The following is a 12,303-nucleotide window of genomic DNA, read 5'->3' on the forward strand; positions in this document are numbered from 1 at the left end:
ATCATCACAGTACAATTAAATCTTTTATAACTACACTAAGGAATCAGCTACATGGTAACACCCTTAAATTTACAACCTAATTCTGACATGTAGGCTGTAGTGCCATAGACAATTGCACCAATGTAATATATTGCTACTGCTGAAACTGTTTTCCTTTCTCTACTCCTGCACCTTTTTCATCACTCTTCTTTCCACTTTTCCTTTCCCTTTCTTGCTGAGGTGTACAGTTGCAACCTTTAACTAATGCAGGTTCAAAAGGCAGAATGGTCAGGATTAGGGAGGAAGAACTGCTCCCTTCTCTCAGAGCTGATAGATAGCTGGTCATCAGCTCAGTCCATGAAATCATACTCCTAGTCACTCTTAAATTATTTCCCCATTAAAATAATCTTATGGAATGTGCAATTAGTCTGCCCTTATTCAAACTGTATGGGTGTGTGCAACAGGTTTCACCATTAGAAGCAATTCATTAAGAACAAATAAAAGTATCTGAGGAGGATAATGACTTATGAGCTGAAGTGGAACATGCACCTCCTTATTACAGTGTGTGCATGTTTGTGTGCACGCATGTCAGAGAGAACAGTCTCAAAGTTACTATTTCAACACGATGAGTTAAAACAAAACCTACTCAGGACTTTTTCATTTTTTAGTTAACCCCCTCTATCACCCATGTCCTTCTAATGCAGCATCATTTTTATAGTATAGAGTTCACTGGTTCTACATTTTAAGGTTTTACTTCTCTTAGTAAACATGACCTGCTCCAATTTTTTAAAACTTAAACAGCATATTTTTTAAAATGTAAAATAATTGCAACGCCTTGTAAGCAAATTTAGAACTTAAAACTGATTGTCCAGATTTCTAATTAACTTTAAATTATCCTAAAGACCAAAACCATTAACTTCTAATAAAACTGGTAACTTTACATGGGACTTGTAAAAATAAAGTGAGAGAAAGGCAAAGACAATTAATAAATAAAGAATCAGATATTTCTTCACTCTTGAATCACAAATGAAAGGGAAAAAATGACAAGACACATGAAAGGCAATATGCATTTTCTAACTCACAAAAAATTCAAGCTACATTCATTCTTTCATCCTTCCCCATTGTCTCGATCTCTGTCTTTCTCCCTGTACATGTTTCTAGGTATCCAGATATATTTTACTGAGGTGACAGAGGTAAAATAAGGACTTTATCTTCTGTTTTGGATGAGAAAATTTTTGATATTTAGACTATTCTTAGAAAAGCATATAGAAAACCTATAGAACACCATGACTACATCTTTACATTATTCAAATAAATGCAAAACAAAAATCCCAAAATATAAAGAAAATGTTTACACATGCTTTCAAATTTTTCTCTCTCACATTGAGAAAGTACTGTTTTAGTGTTGACTTCTGGATACAACCATCAAGCTGGTGAACTACAGGATATTTAATCAATAGACTAACCAGGATCTACTGTAACATATGGAAACAGTTGCATTGTTCTAAAACAACAACAACACAACAAAAAAACCAGGAAGAAAATTAAAGGATCACATACATTGGAAATATTTGGCCTTATTGTCTAAATGGATTTTTTTAAAAGCAATAGACTTCCATCCTGAATTGGTAAGTATCTGTAAGGTCTGCTCAAACCCAAATAATTTTCATTTTAAAATAAATTTTATGAAGAACTTTTAATTCAACCTAATTTTAAATTTCTTCTAAATAGCACATGCCTGAGGAAAACTGACTTTGGCCACTTCCAATAAGGAAGCTCAACTCCATCAGCAGTAGGGACTACATAGGACTTCAAAGATATTTCTTACTGACTGTATTGATACATTGGCATTATTTTCTGTCTGTAAAGGATATACAGGATAAACAACTGTAAAGGACTTATAGAGTATACACATTCTTCTCCTACTTGAAAGTCACAACCCCATAAGCATCTAGCTACATATGGGACATTACAAGCATTAATTAGTACAGATGACATACATGTGTATAAACGCATATATACTACAAGTATTGTACTCCATATGTAACTCTGATTTGACTTTTACATCAAAACCATCAATAGCTTTGCTGAAGCTTTTAGCTTTAGCTTCACTATAGCAAAATATATTATACTATCCAACATAAGACAGTGGTAACAGAAATAGCAATGTTAAATGTATTACAGAACCTACTGAGATTTACTTTAATGGTCCTTAAAGGGATACAATTGACTTGCTTTATGGAACTGTACGATCTACGAAAAACCTCCTGAGACTCTGAACTGCAACTACACAATTATTGCTTGTTGCCATTCTATATGCAATCAGAATAATTCCTACCCATTTATACAATGTTTTAACCTACTATACTAGTACCATACTAGTACTTTCTCTCTTCTACTGTCTCTCAAATCATAGGAGATTTTTATATACTGTACAAGTAAAACACTACATTCTACTTTCAAGCTCTGTACAAAGCCTTTTATGCAACAGAGAAATTCAGTTAATGGTTTCCCTAATGCAGGAGTAGTCAAATTCAAAAGTTACTAACAATTCACTAAAATAAGCTTGCTGTTATGTCATTAAAAAACCCCCCAAACAAACAAAACATATACAAACCATTTGTTTCCCTTATTTGCACTTAGAAAAAGGAATTGATCCTTGTGAGGTTATTTCTTTGTCTCCACTGAACACACACGGGCCACAAGTATGTTCCTAACTATGGTACCTAAAACTAGGTGGCATGGAGCTATGCCACAACATGTTGCTTTTTCGTTTTCAAAATAAAAATTTCAAGATGACCCTTCCCCTGAGCAGTCTTTTCTTTAGAATCAGAAATAAATTTATGATAATAAATCTTTTCTGTTGACTTTCACTAACCAAACATCAGAAATCAAATAATTTTACATTTTCTTGGCCAGCTTTTGTAAAATTCTGCAACACATTCTTCAAGGCCAGCAATTTATTAACTAAAGCCTTATTACATAAGGGGAGTGTCAAGAAATGGAAAATGGATGGATGGACAAGGAAAGAATTATTATACTTAAAATTTTAGATCGCTAAAAGCCACACAACAGTTAACTTGGAATCAGACATTTCTTTGTACTTCATTGCTTTTCTTCAGCTCTGAAAACAAAGCACTTATTTGTTTTCTAAACAGACTGCATTCCAATTACTTTTCCATAAAACTAGGATAATGTAAGCCTGGGGCATGATTATCCCACAGACATTTTGCTAGCTTATATGTTCCCCTTAAGGGTATTGCACAGGTTATTCATACTTGCAGTCATTCCCTGTGGCACATATTAAAATAAATGTGCAACTCTTCTTGTGAGGTTTGTGCTTGAAACAAACATATTCTCCTGCAAGTCGTCACTACGTTCTCAATATAGAAAAAAGTAATGCATTTTAAAAATTCCTTAGAAATACATATTTAAGCTATTCACACCATATTCCTTCTATTAACTTCTATCTTCCTTCTATTCCTTCTAAAAACTTCTTCACATTGAGTAGTATCAATATCAAACTATAAATATTTAAAGGTTTATTTTCAATAATTTCTAAAAGAAAAGTAGATACACTGAAGTGAGATCTGCTATATAAATAACATGCAACCAGCAGACAAACTGAGTTTTCTCAATTCAGCAGAAAGCAAGCCACAAATAGGAAATGGAAATGTTTTCAACAAAACAGATAAATCTAACAACATGAAATAAGTAACAGTAACCACATTACTCCTTATGTGCCATAAGGAGTACTGTTACTATAAGGAGTAATTGAACCAGTTTTCGGAAAAGAGCAGCAAATTAAGGGTCCATCTCCATCTCTCCTCCCACATACAACTGTCAGCCCTTCCCTCTCCCCAGCGCTTTATTTTTGAATAAATAAAGTATTCATCCAGTTTTTCAGAACATCAAGTTGAATTAAGACCTCTGGAAAGGTCTAGTTTACACTGGTAATACAGACACAGTCCTAAACATATAGCAAAAAAGAATACTTGCATAGACCTGGAAAAAAAAAAAAATCAGCATTCAGTTCCTTTGCCCTAAGTGCACTCAAAAGCAAAACCATACAATTCCATACGGGGGAAAAAAAGTATTTGCTGTATTGCTGGACTTATTTTAGTATGTAATCAGAAAATTCTGCCAACAAAAATTTCAGAAAGAAAACACTAAGCAATACTATGAGAAATTATCTAATGCTTTGCCGTTTGGGCACAAAACCATTATCAAAATCTAAACAGGGAAGCAGTGAGTTTTGGTCACATTTTAGGTGTAACAGAATGCTGTGTGCACACACTCACCCATGACAAAATTCGGCATACAAATCCCCAATGTCAAACACGTGTATATCCAGCAAACAAATGCCTATGTGATTTTACTTGTGAATGTCTAACTGCACAAAAAAAATTTAAAAAGTAAAACCTGGCAAAAGGTATTTAAGTAAATATACAGAAAAATTTTAAACAAACAAATATATCCCAACTCCTAATAAAAACAAACAAACAAAACTGCTTACAGGTGGTGCAGGGACCAGCAATTTAAAGTTTTAAAAGTGAAACTGCCCATGAAGCAACTCAGAATAGTCCTATAAAAAAGAGAGAGTATATTCACTTGAAAGTTAGGACCTCTACATTACGTGTATGCCATATACTTGCATTTTTAAATAAAATATGGTGAATTGCACCTATTTTTTAATTATTAACCACTAATTTAAAAAAATAAATAGACCATGTCATCCGGCAAGTTCTACAGCAGGATCAAAAAAATATGATGGAAAAAATATGCTTATAAACATTAGGAACTTTTTAAATGCTACAGGATAGAACACTTGGCAGCCAGTCACAAGTGGTGTTCCAGAACTGGGCTCAGTATTGGGGCCAGTTCTGTTTAATATCTTTATCAATGATCTGGATGAGGGGATCGCATGCACCCTCAGTAAGTTTGCAGATGACACCAAGTCGGGTGGGAGTGTTGATCTGCTTGAGGGAAGGAAGGCTCTACAGAGGGATCTGGACAGGCTGGATTGATGGGCTGAGGCCAACTGTATGAGGTTCAACAAGGCCAAGTGCCAGGTCCTGCACCTGGGTCGCAACAACCCCAATGCAACGCTACAGGCTTGGGGAAGAGTGGCTGGAAAAGCTGACAGGCAGAAAAGGACCTGGGGGTGTTGGTCGACAGCTGGCTGAATATGAGCCAGCAGTGTGCCCAGGTGGCCAGGAAAGCCAACAACATCCTGGCTTGTATCAGGAATAGTGTGGCCAGCAGGACTAGGGAAGTGATCGTGCCCCTGTACTCGGCACTGGTGAGGCCGCACCTTGAATCCTGTGTTCAGTTTTGGACCCCTCACTACAAGAGAGACATTGAGGTGCTGGAGCGTGTCCAGAGAAGGGCAACGAAGGTGCTGAAGGGTCTGGAGAACAAATCTTATGAGGAGCGGCTGAGGGAACTGGGGTTGTTTAGCCTGGAGAAAAGGAGGCTGAGGGGAGACCTTATCACTTTCTACAACTACCTGAAAGGAGGTTGTAGAGAGGTGGGGGTCAGTCTCTTCTCCCAGGTAACAAGTGATAGGACAAGAGGAAATGGCCTCAAGTTGTGCCAGGGGAGGTTTAGATTGGATATTACGAAAAATTTCTTCACTGAAAGGGCTATCAAGCATTGGAACAGGCTGCTCAGGGAAGTGGTAGAGTCACCGTCACCAGAGGTATTTAAAAGACATACAGATGTCATGCTTAGGAACATGGTTTAGTGCTGGACTTGGCAGTGCTAGGTTAACGGTTGGACTTGATGATCTGAAAGGTCTTTTCCAACCTAAACGATTCTATGATTCATAAGCTCTAAAATCTAATCTTCAACAAATTTTTATGTCTACACATAATTAGTCTGTAAGTTAGGAACAAAAGTAAAAAAAAAAAAAGGCCCAAACCACAAACTTTTCCATATGTGAGAAAAGCAAAAGCACTACATAACAACCCCACACACACCAATTTACTCACATTCACAGTACTTCCCTCCCCCCCTTGTTACGGAGAGAAGTCCTTTTCCAGGTCGAGAGATCAACCTTTGTTGAGTAGCTCCCTCCTTAACTGGCCTGAAACTCGTGGGAGACTCAGCTCTCTCACTGGGGACTCAACTCCTCTCCTCTCCCTGGACAGCAATGATGAAACTATGACTTATGATGCAATTTCCAATGGCTAGGCCTTGCAATGCCCAGCAGTGAGGACTGCTAACATAACCTAACAGGTGTCAGACATCAAAAGGAGGCCGATGACTTGCACAGGGAAACATAGTGAGATTGGAATGGGCCAAGAAGGAAAGCAAGGAAGAGAAGGCCCATCAAGTCTGCATCCAATATCTTGTAAAATTTTACTTTCAGCCCTAGCACTCAAAAAGGTTCATCATCTCTGTCCTAGACTGAAAAGCCACACTGAGGGAGCTCCATCAGGAAAGGAACAAAGATTACTGCACTAGCTAAACACCACTGTTTTCATTTTCTCCTATATGCCATTTACCCACAGTGGAAGTCCTATATGAGCAAACATAATCAGTGCCAGCTTAACCATTTTTTCACTCGCAAGTCACCAAACAAGGAAAAAAAAACCCAAGCATTGCAGACATTAACCATCCCTGTACAAGAAAACTTCAGTACATTAAATAATGTGTCTATTCAACGTGCGCTGTATACATAAGAGGGAGTAAGATCTGAAATCATAGACACATACCCCACTACAAATTAGGTTTGTCACAGCTTCTCTTCTGCAATACCACGCCAACAGTATGATGTCTGTCTTCCCTAGAAAGCAATCAGTCAGGAATACTACGCCAATTCGTCCAGTTTCCTCTTAAATTAAAATCCTTTGAATTAATCTATTGAATGTGGACAAACTCAGAACACTGAAATGTGAAGGAGATAGGGAAATCAGAAGAAAAATAGTGATGGCAGGAATAGTCTAGACATTTTTACACATCAAACTTTCTACGTACTCAACATGTTCAACCTCAACACATGCAGTACGGAGAAATCAGAGCATAAAATCCTTCAGAAGTCTCAAAACGAGAATCTGAAGAGCTTTCATCAGATGACAACAGGATCAAACACAATACTTAAAACAGGTTAAGCTATGCTATCTCAAAACAAAATTGCAAGGCACTTTTAAAGGAAGGTGTTTAGGGAGGAACAGAGTGTCTCAAACAACCTAAGGAGCCCATGGGCAGTCTCCAAATAATGAATCATCATCGTATGCAATTACATTTAACAACAAGGCGGGGGGGACGGGACGACAGTGTTAATGCTCCAAGTATTCTGCTTTGTCACAACTTTTTTCAGTAACTACAAACTCCAAGAAGAATGTGTTCTTAATCTGATTTGTACAGCTAGCAATAATTTGGAACGTTATTTCATAGTCTGATGAATATGAAATGCTCAAGTGGAAGACTCAAACATATTTTGCAATGCCTAATGATACAGACAGAAAATTGAAATCCATTCTTTTATGCCCACTTAGTATAAATTACCTCCTCTCAACTGAAATTTGCCTGCTTTTAGTTTATTAAAAAGTAAAATGCAATTCCTTAACCACCTTTAAATGTCAGTTATTACATTTCAGCTAAGGGCCAGTAACTTTCAGAGGAACAGTTAACTTAAGTTGCGATCATCTGTCTATATTCCAACATGGATACACCAAGCTAAAGTCTGAAAAACTATGTAGTTTCTCAGAGGATAGAGGTGCTAAAGAGAAATACTTACTAGTAGTTTATAAGGATAAATGCCTTCCACAACGCATGCTGGGGAAATAAATAACTTACATAAAGAATTATCCTTACACAGAATCTGAAAGTTAATTCTGTGTAAAGGCATGTATGACAACGCTCTGCAAAAGATGTGATGGAATTTAAGGCAACATTTCCAGTAAGTAAAAAAAGTCTCTGGTAAGAAAATTTAAAAAAAAAAGTTTAGGACAGACTATGAAAAGTAATTTTTCAGCCTGGCAGGACACTGAAATCACCACACACTGGCAAGATGGAAAATGAAGCACATGCCAACTAAGTAACTGCCTAAATCTGAAGTGTTTTAATAAAGCAGAAAGATGGCCTTTTGTGGAAACTAAATCCACACTAGTAACTTGTTAGATTAAAATGAATTAATAAATATGCACCACTACTCTGGAAGAAGGGTAGTCCAAAATACTCAGCCTTCATTTAATTCATTTAGTCAATGAGTAATTATGAACTGTAAAAGTATTCTAGAGATTTTCCTAACAGTACAGAAGCCAAAGAACTAAAGACATCAAATTCTTGTCTGATTCAACTATTTAGGGACATTTTTTCTACAGTAATGGTTAAGGTAATGGTTAAGTAACGGTGTTCTACAGAACTGGTTAAGTAGACTGTACGATTCTCTTAACAGCCTTGTTTTTAATATAGTCAATGAGGACAGAAGCTAGGTAAGAGATCCAACCAAGACACATTTATCTACTGCACCTACTTAATTATTCAATGGGACAGACCTCCTGCTTGACACACAACACAAAAAGATCATAGTGTGATGCCAAGACCGTCCAGACCGAAAGAGCCATAATGAAATGCCACCCAATCCTTCAAGTATGTATTTGCCTGTTGTAAATCAGGACACTGGCATGGGTTCAAAACCTCCATAAAACAGGCAAAAGTCTTCTCTAGCTTAGAAGGCAGCTGTAAGCCTTTACCATTTAGTGGTTTTCAATGTTGCTCTCTACATTGCTGGAGAGAGGTTCGAACACCTTCAGAAAAATCACAGGAGTTTACTTCTTTACTTACCTGAAACAGACAGGTATAAGAAAGCCCTGAATTATAGTTTGATTTAAGATAACTCAACACCTATAGAAGCTCTTAGAGCTCTGTGAGGTACAAGACACAACATTACCCAATTTGAGCTCTCAAATGTCTGCCAGCATGAATTAACTGTAATCCAAGACCCTTTGCTATTTTCTTTCCTCAACTCACTCCTTACTGGAGGAATAAGTTAAGGAAAACTGCAAAGTGGATTTTCAATCTCCACAGAAAAAAAACAGATCATAGAAGAACTAGGATTATACATACCTTAATAATAATTTTTGCCTTCTTACTTCTTTAGGCAGAAATACAGTGCAAGATACAGGAAGAGGAAACTAGGCTAAACTACAGACTTCACTTCATAATTAGCATTTTTAAGTGAATTACTGTAAGCAAAGAGTTCATATGAATTCTAGCTTGTTTTGAAAGCAATCAGAATAAGGCCATAACATATACAGGTGGGAAAACTACAATCTTTATTTCCTTCATGTAATAATAGAAAACTTAAAAAAGAAGGGTAATCACAGTGTAAATGGTGGAACAAGGCCTATCATGTGACTAAGTAAATGCAGAATGGAAAAGGGAAAGCAAGGACTTGGCGTTGGGGAAAAATGTCACAAGATAAGTACTTAGGCTACATATTTTCATAATTTATTAAGGAAAGAAAATCCTGCAAGTTAGAGAATAAAATTAAGACTTAAAGTTTAAAGTATTATCTTGACTTTATTTAATTTTTTTTCCACAGAACAAACTATTAAGTGAGTCAGGAAGGCCCTTAACGTTCCATGTTTTTCAGTTGTTAGTATAATCTTACATATTTTACAAGAAAAAACAAGCAGTTCTTATTTCTACAATGGCTTTTCAGTGAATTTTTTCATTGGGATTACAGTATTTTCATTAAGTGACCCCTGCTACATCGAGGGAAATAAAAGGATACAGTATTGTAGTGTTACATACAAGATACTTAGAAGAACTCTAAAACAGTGGAATCCATATGTAATTATTTTTTAAATTATTTATGAATTGCATTCCTAAGACATATTTTGCAAGTACTAAGAAAAAAAGGTTTTAGTGTTCTCACATAAATTTATATGTGTATTGTACCTGATTACTGAAAAAAAAAAATTCCCCACTAGCTTTTTGATTTACCTTACGTAAAACACAGCTTTATCTTCTATACTTCTAGCCATCAGAAAGATAAATAGCAGCATGTTAGGTGTCAGAGGGACTGAAAACTTACAAGGACTCAGGGCAAACTGGGTAATGGACAGTATACAATCAATTATCAAGGAGTCTTGAGATCATCTAGTAACACTTTTTCCATTAAAGTGGAAAGCACAATATATCCTGAGAATATCAGGCAGATTCGATCTACAGTCAAGAACAGGGGGAAAACAAAACAAAACAACAAAACAACAAACAAAACCCACAAAACTTGTACTAATGCAGTGCAGTTCAGTATTAGAGAGTCAGCAGGAATAGACAGCAGAATGTTAACCAGCAGGGGGTGAAGAGAAAATGAAATTATATTAAACCTACTAACAATGTAAATAATCTTCATTAATTTACTATTTTTGATAAAGGTTGCCAAAAGTAGACCAGAAGCTCAGGTGCTTAAACAATAGGTCATGTCATCAAAATAAGGTCACTGTGATATTTTGGCTGTTTTTTCAAGTGACTAGTTGAGCAACTTTTTGCTTTTCCTTTTTTTTTTTTTTCCCCTTCCTCCCAGTGGTATACTTACACCAGTTTATATTTGTTGGAAAAAAAATTTAAATTCAACAAATGAGTATCAAAAAGTGTGCTGGAGAACACAGTAAAGAATAATACATTCTAACACATAAACTAGATTTATGCCTTTAAGTCAATTCACTAAATTTTTTCTTAATATCAACAACTCTTTCAAAAAGGAGTCTGAAAAATGGGCAATATTAGGACATCAGAACTCACATACAGTGTATTTCTACATTAGTAACAAGGCTTCAGTACAGACAGCTAAGAAAAACTTAGCTATCTGGAAGTCACCTGGAAGGACTGAAATAAAACTCAGCTTAACACTTCTAATAAAACAAGTTCATTGTTGCTGATAACGTTGATCAGTGAAAGAAAAGTAATTACTCAAGTCAGTTTAAAATCGGTTTTGTTCTCTTGTAAAGAGGAAGTATCACAAAGTTACTTAAATCTTGTGACAAAGAATTAAGTATTAAGCAGCATGAGAATTTCATTTTGCATTTGTGTGTGCTATCTAGATTTATATATTAATACAAACACTGAGACAAAGAAAAGTGACCAGTGTTCAGCTTAAAAGACAAACCTGAGTATCAGAGTATGACTCCAATGGGGGATTAAGAACTGCAAATGCGTAACGAGGACTAGAGTTATCATTCAAACACAAAAAAGTCAAGAGTGAGGTGCTAATCAACCTTCTCATGCAAAAATCCTATAGCTGCAAGGACCTTTTAGCAACAAAACAGTAAAACTTCGGAAACAAACCATAAAAATTTTGTTTACTGTGAAGATGTTGGCATTTATCTTATGTAACTACAATGATCTATGTTTATTTGTTTGAATTTACACTATTCACCTAGGCTCCCTTGAGAGAAAAAAAGAACCTTGAGAAAGGTATGTTTCATTTCTGAATGGACTGAAGGGTCCATTTTTGGAAAAATCCTAATTTCTCCCCTGTAACAGCTGAGGAGGCCTCAATGACTAGGTCAGGAAGCAGCATGATGTTAAAACTATGTTACTTCAGCGGCAGAATCCCCTCTCCATACATTGTCCCACCATCTTGTGTCAGCTTTAACTAACTCTGAAATAAAACAAATGAAACATGAGGGGGGGGGAAGTGGTCCACCTCATTCAACTCATCCTGTGGCTACGTGACTGATGATCAAACATGGGATGAGAGGGAACAGGAGGAACATGTGGTCAGAGATAGGCAGAAGAGGCAGGAAGAAGGACCAGTGCTTCAGGTTGGCACCTCACGACTAGATCAACTTAGTCTTAAGACCAGCTCAAGTTCTTAGACTGTGAGAGCTAACTTTCAGAGGGTTAAAGTAAAATAAAAGCCAATCCTCAAGATTGTAATCAAAAGTGTGAAGAAAAGGCTGATTATTAACCCAGAAAAAGCATCAAAATAAGTACAATCATACAGTAAGAAGTTAGCACCTTACAGCTCAGCTATTAGGATAAAAAGAAGGGGAAAAAAAAAAGTAAATTTTCATAGAAACAGCAATGCATCAGCTGGGAAGAGCTTCAGATATTTTTCTAATTACAAAAAGGCCATCTCAGAGGCCATAGGGGCATCTGAGAACAGCAGCAAGAACACAAGTTAAAAGACCACTGGCAGGAAACGGTAGTTAACTGTTCAGCCTCTGCAGCAGTAGTAATATGGCTATATGACCCAGAGGTAAGTAATGTAAATAAGTACAGTCAACTAATCATTAAGGAATCCATATACAAATACGAATACTTTTTGTGCAGCTTTTTATAGTAAGAGTAAACAGCAAAGAATTG

At 36.3% G+C, this 12,303-nt stretch overlaps 1 protein-coding gene across 4 annotated transcripts in view; it reads right to left on the minus strand.

Moving 5' to 3' along the window:
* TDRD3 (tudor domain containing 3) overlaps positions 1–12,303 on the minus strand; it is a 119,110-nt gene that overhangs the window by 12,245 nt on the left and 94,562 nt on the right. The gene's annotated exons all lie outside the window — the stretch shown is intronic.

This window comes from Ciconia boyciana, chromosome 1 (genome assembly GCF_034638445.1).
Source record: "Ciconia boyciana chromosome 1, ASM3463844v1, whole genome shotgun sequence".
Classification (NCBI taxonomy): Eukaryota; Metazoa; Chordata; class Aves; order Ciconiiformes; family Ciconiidae; genus Ciconia; species Ciconia boyciana.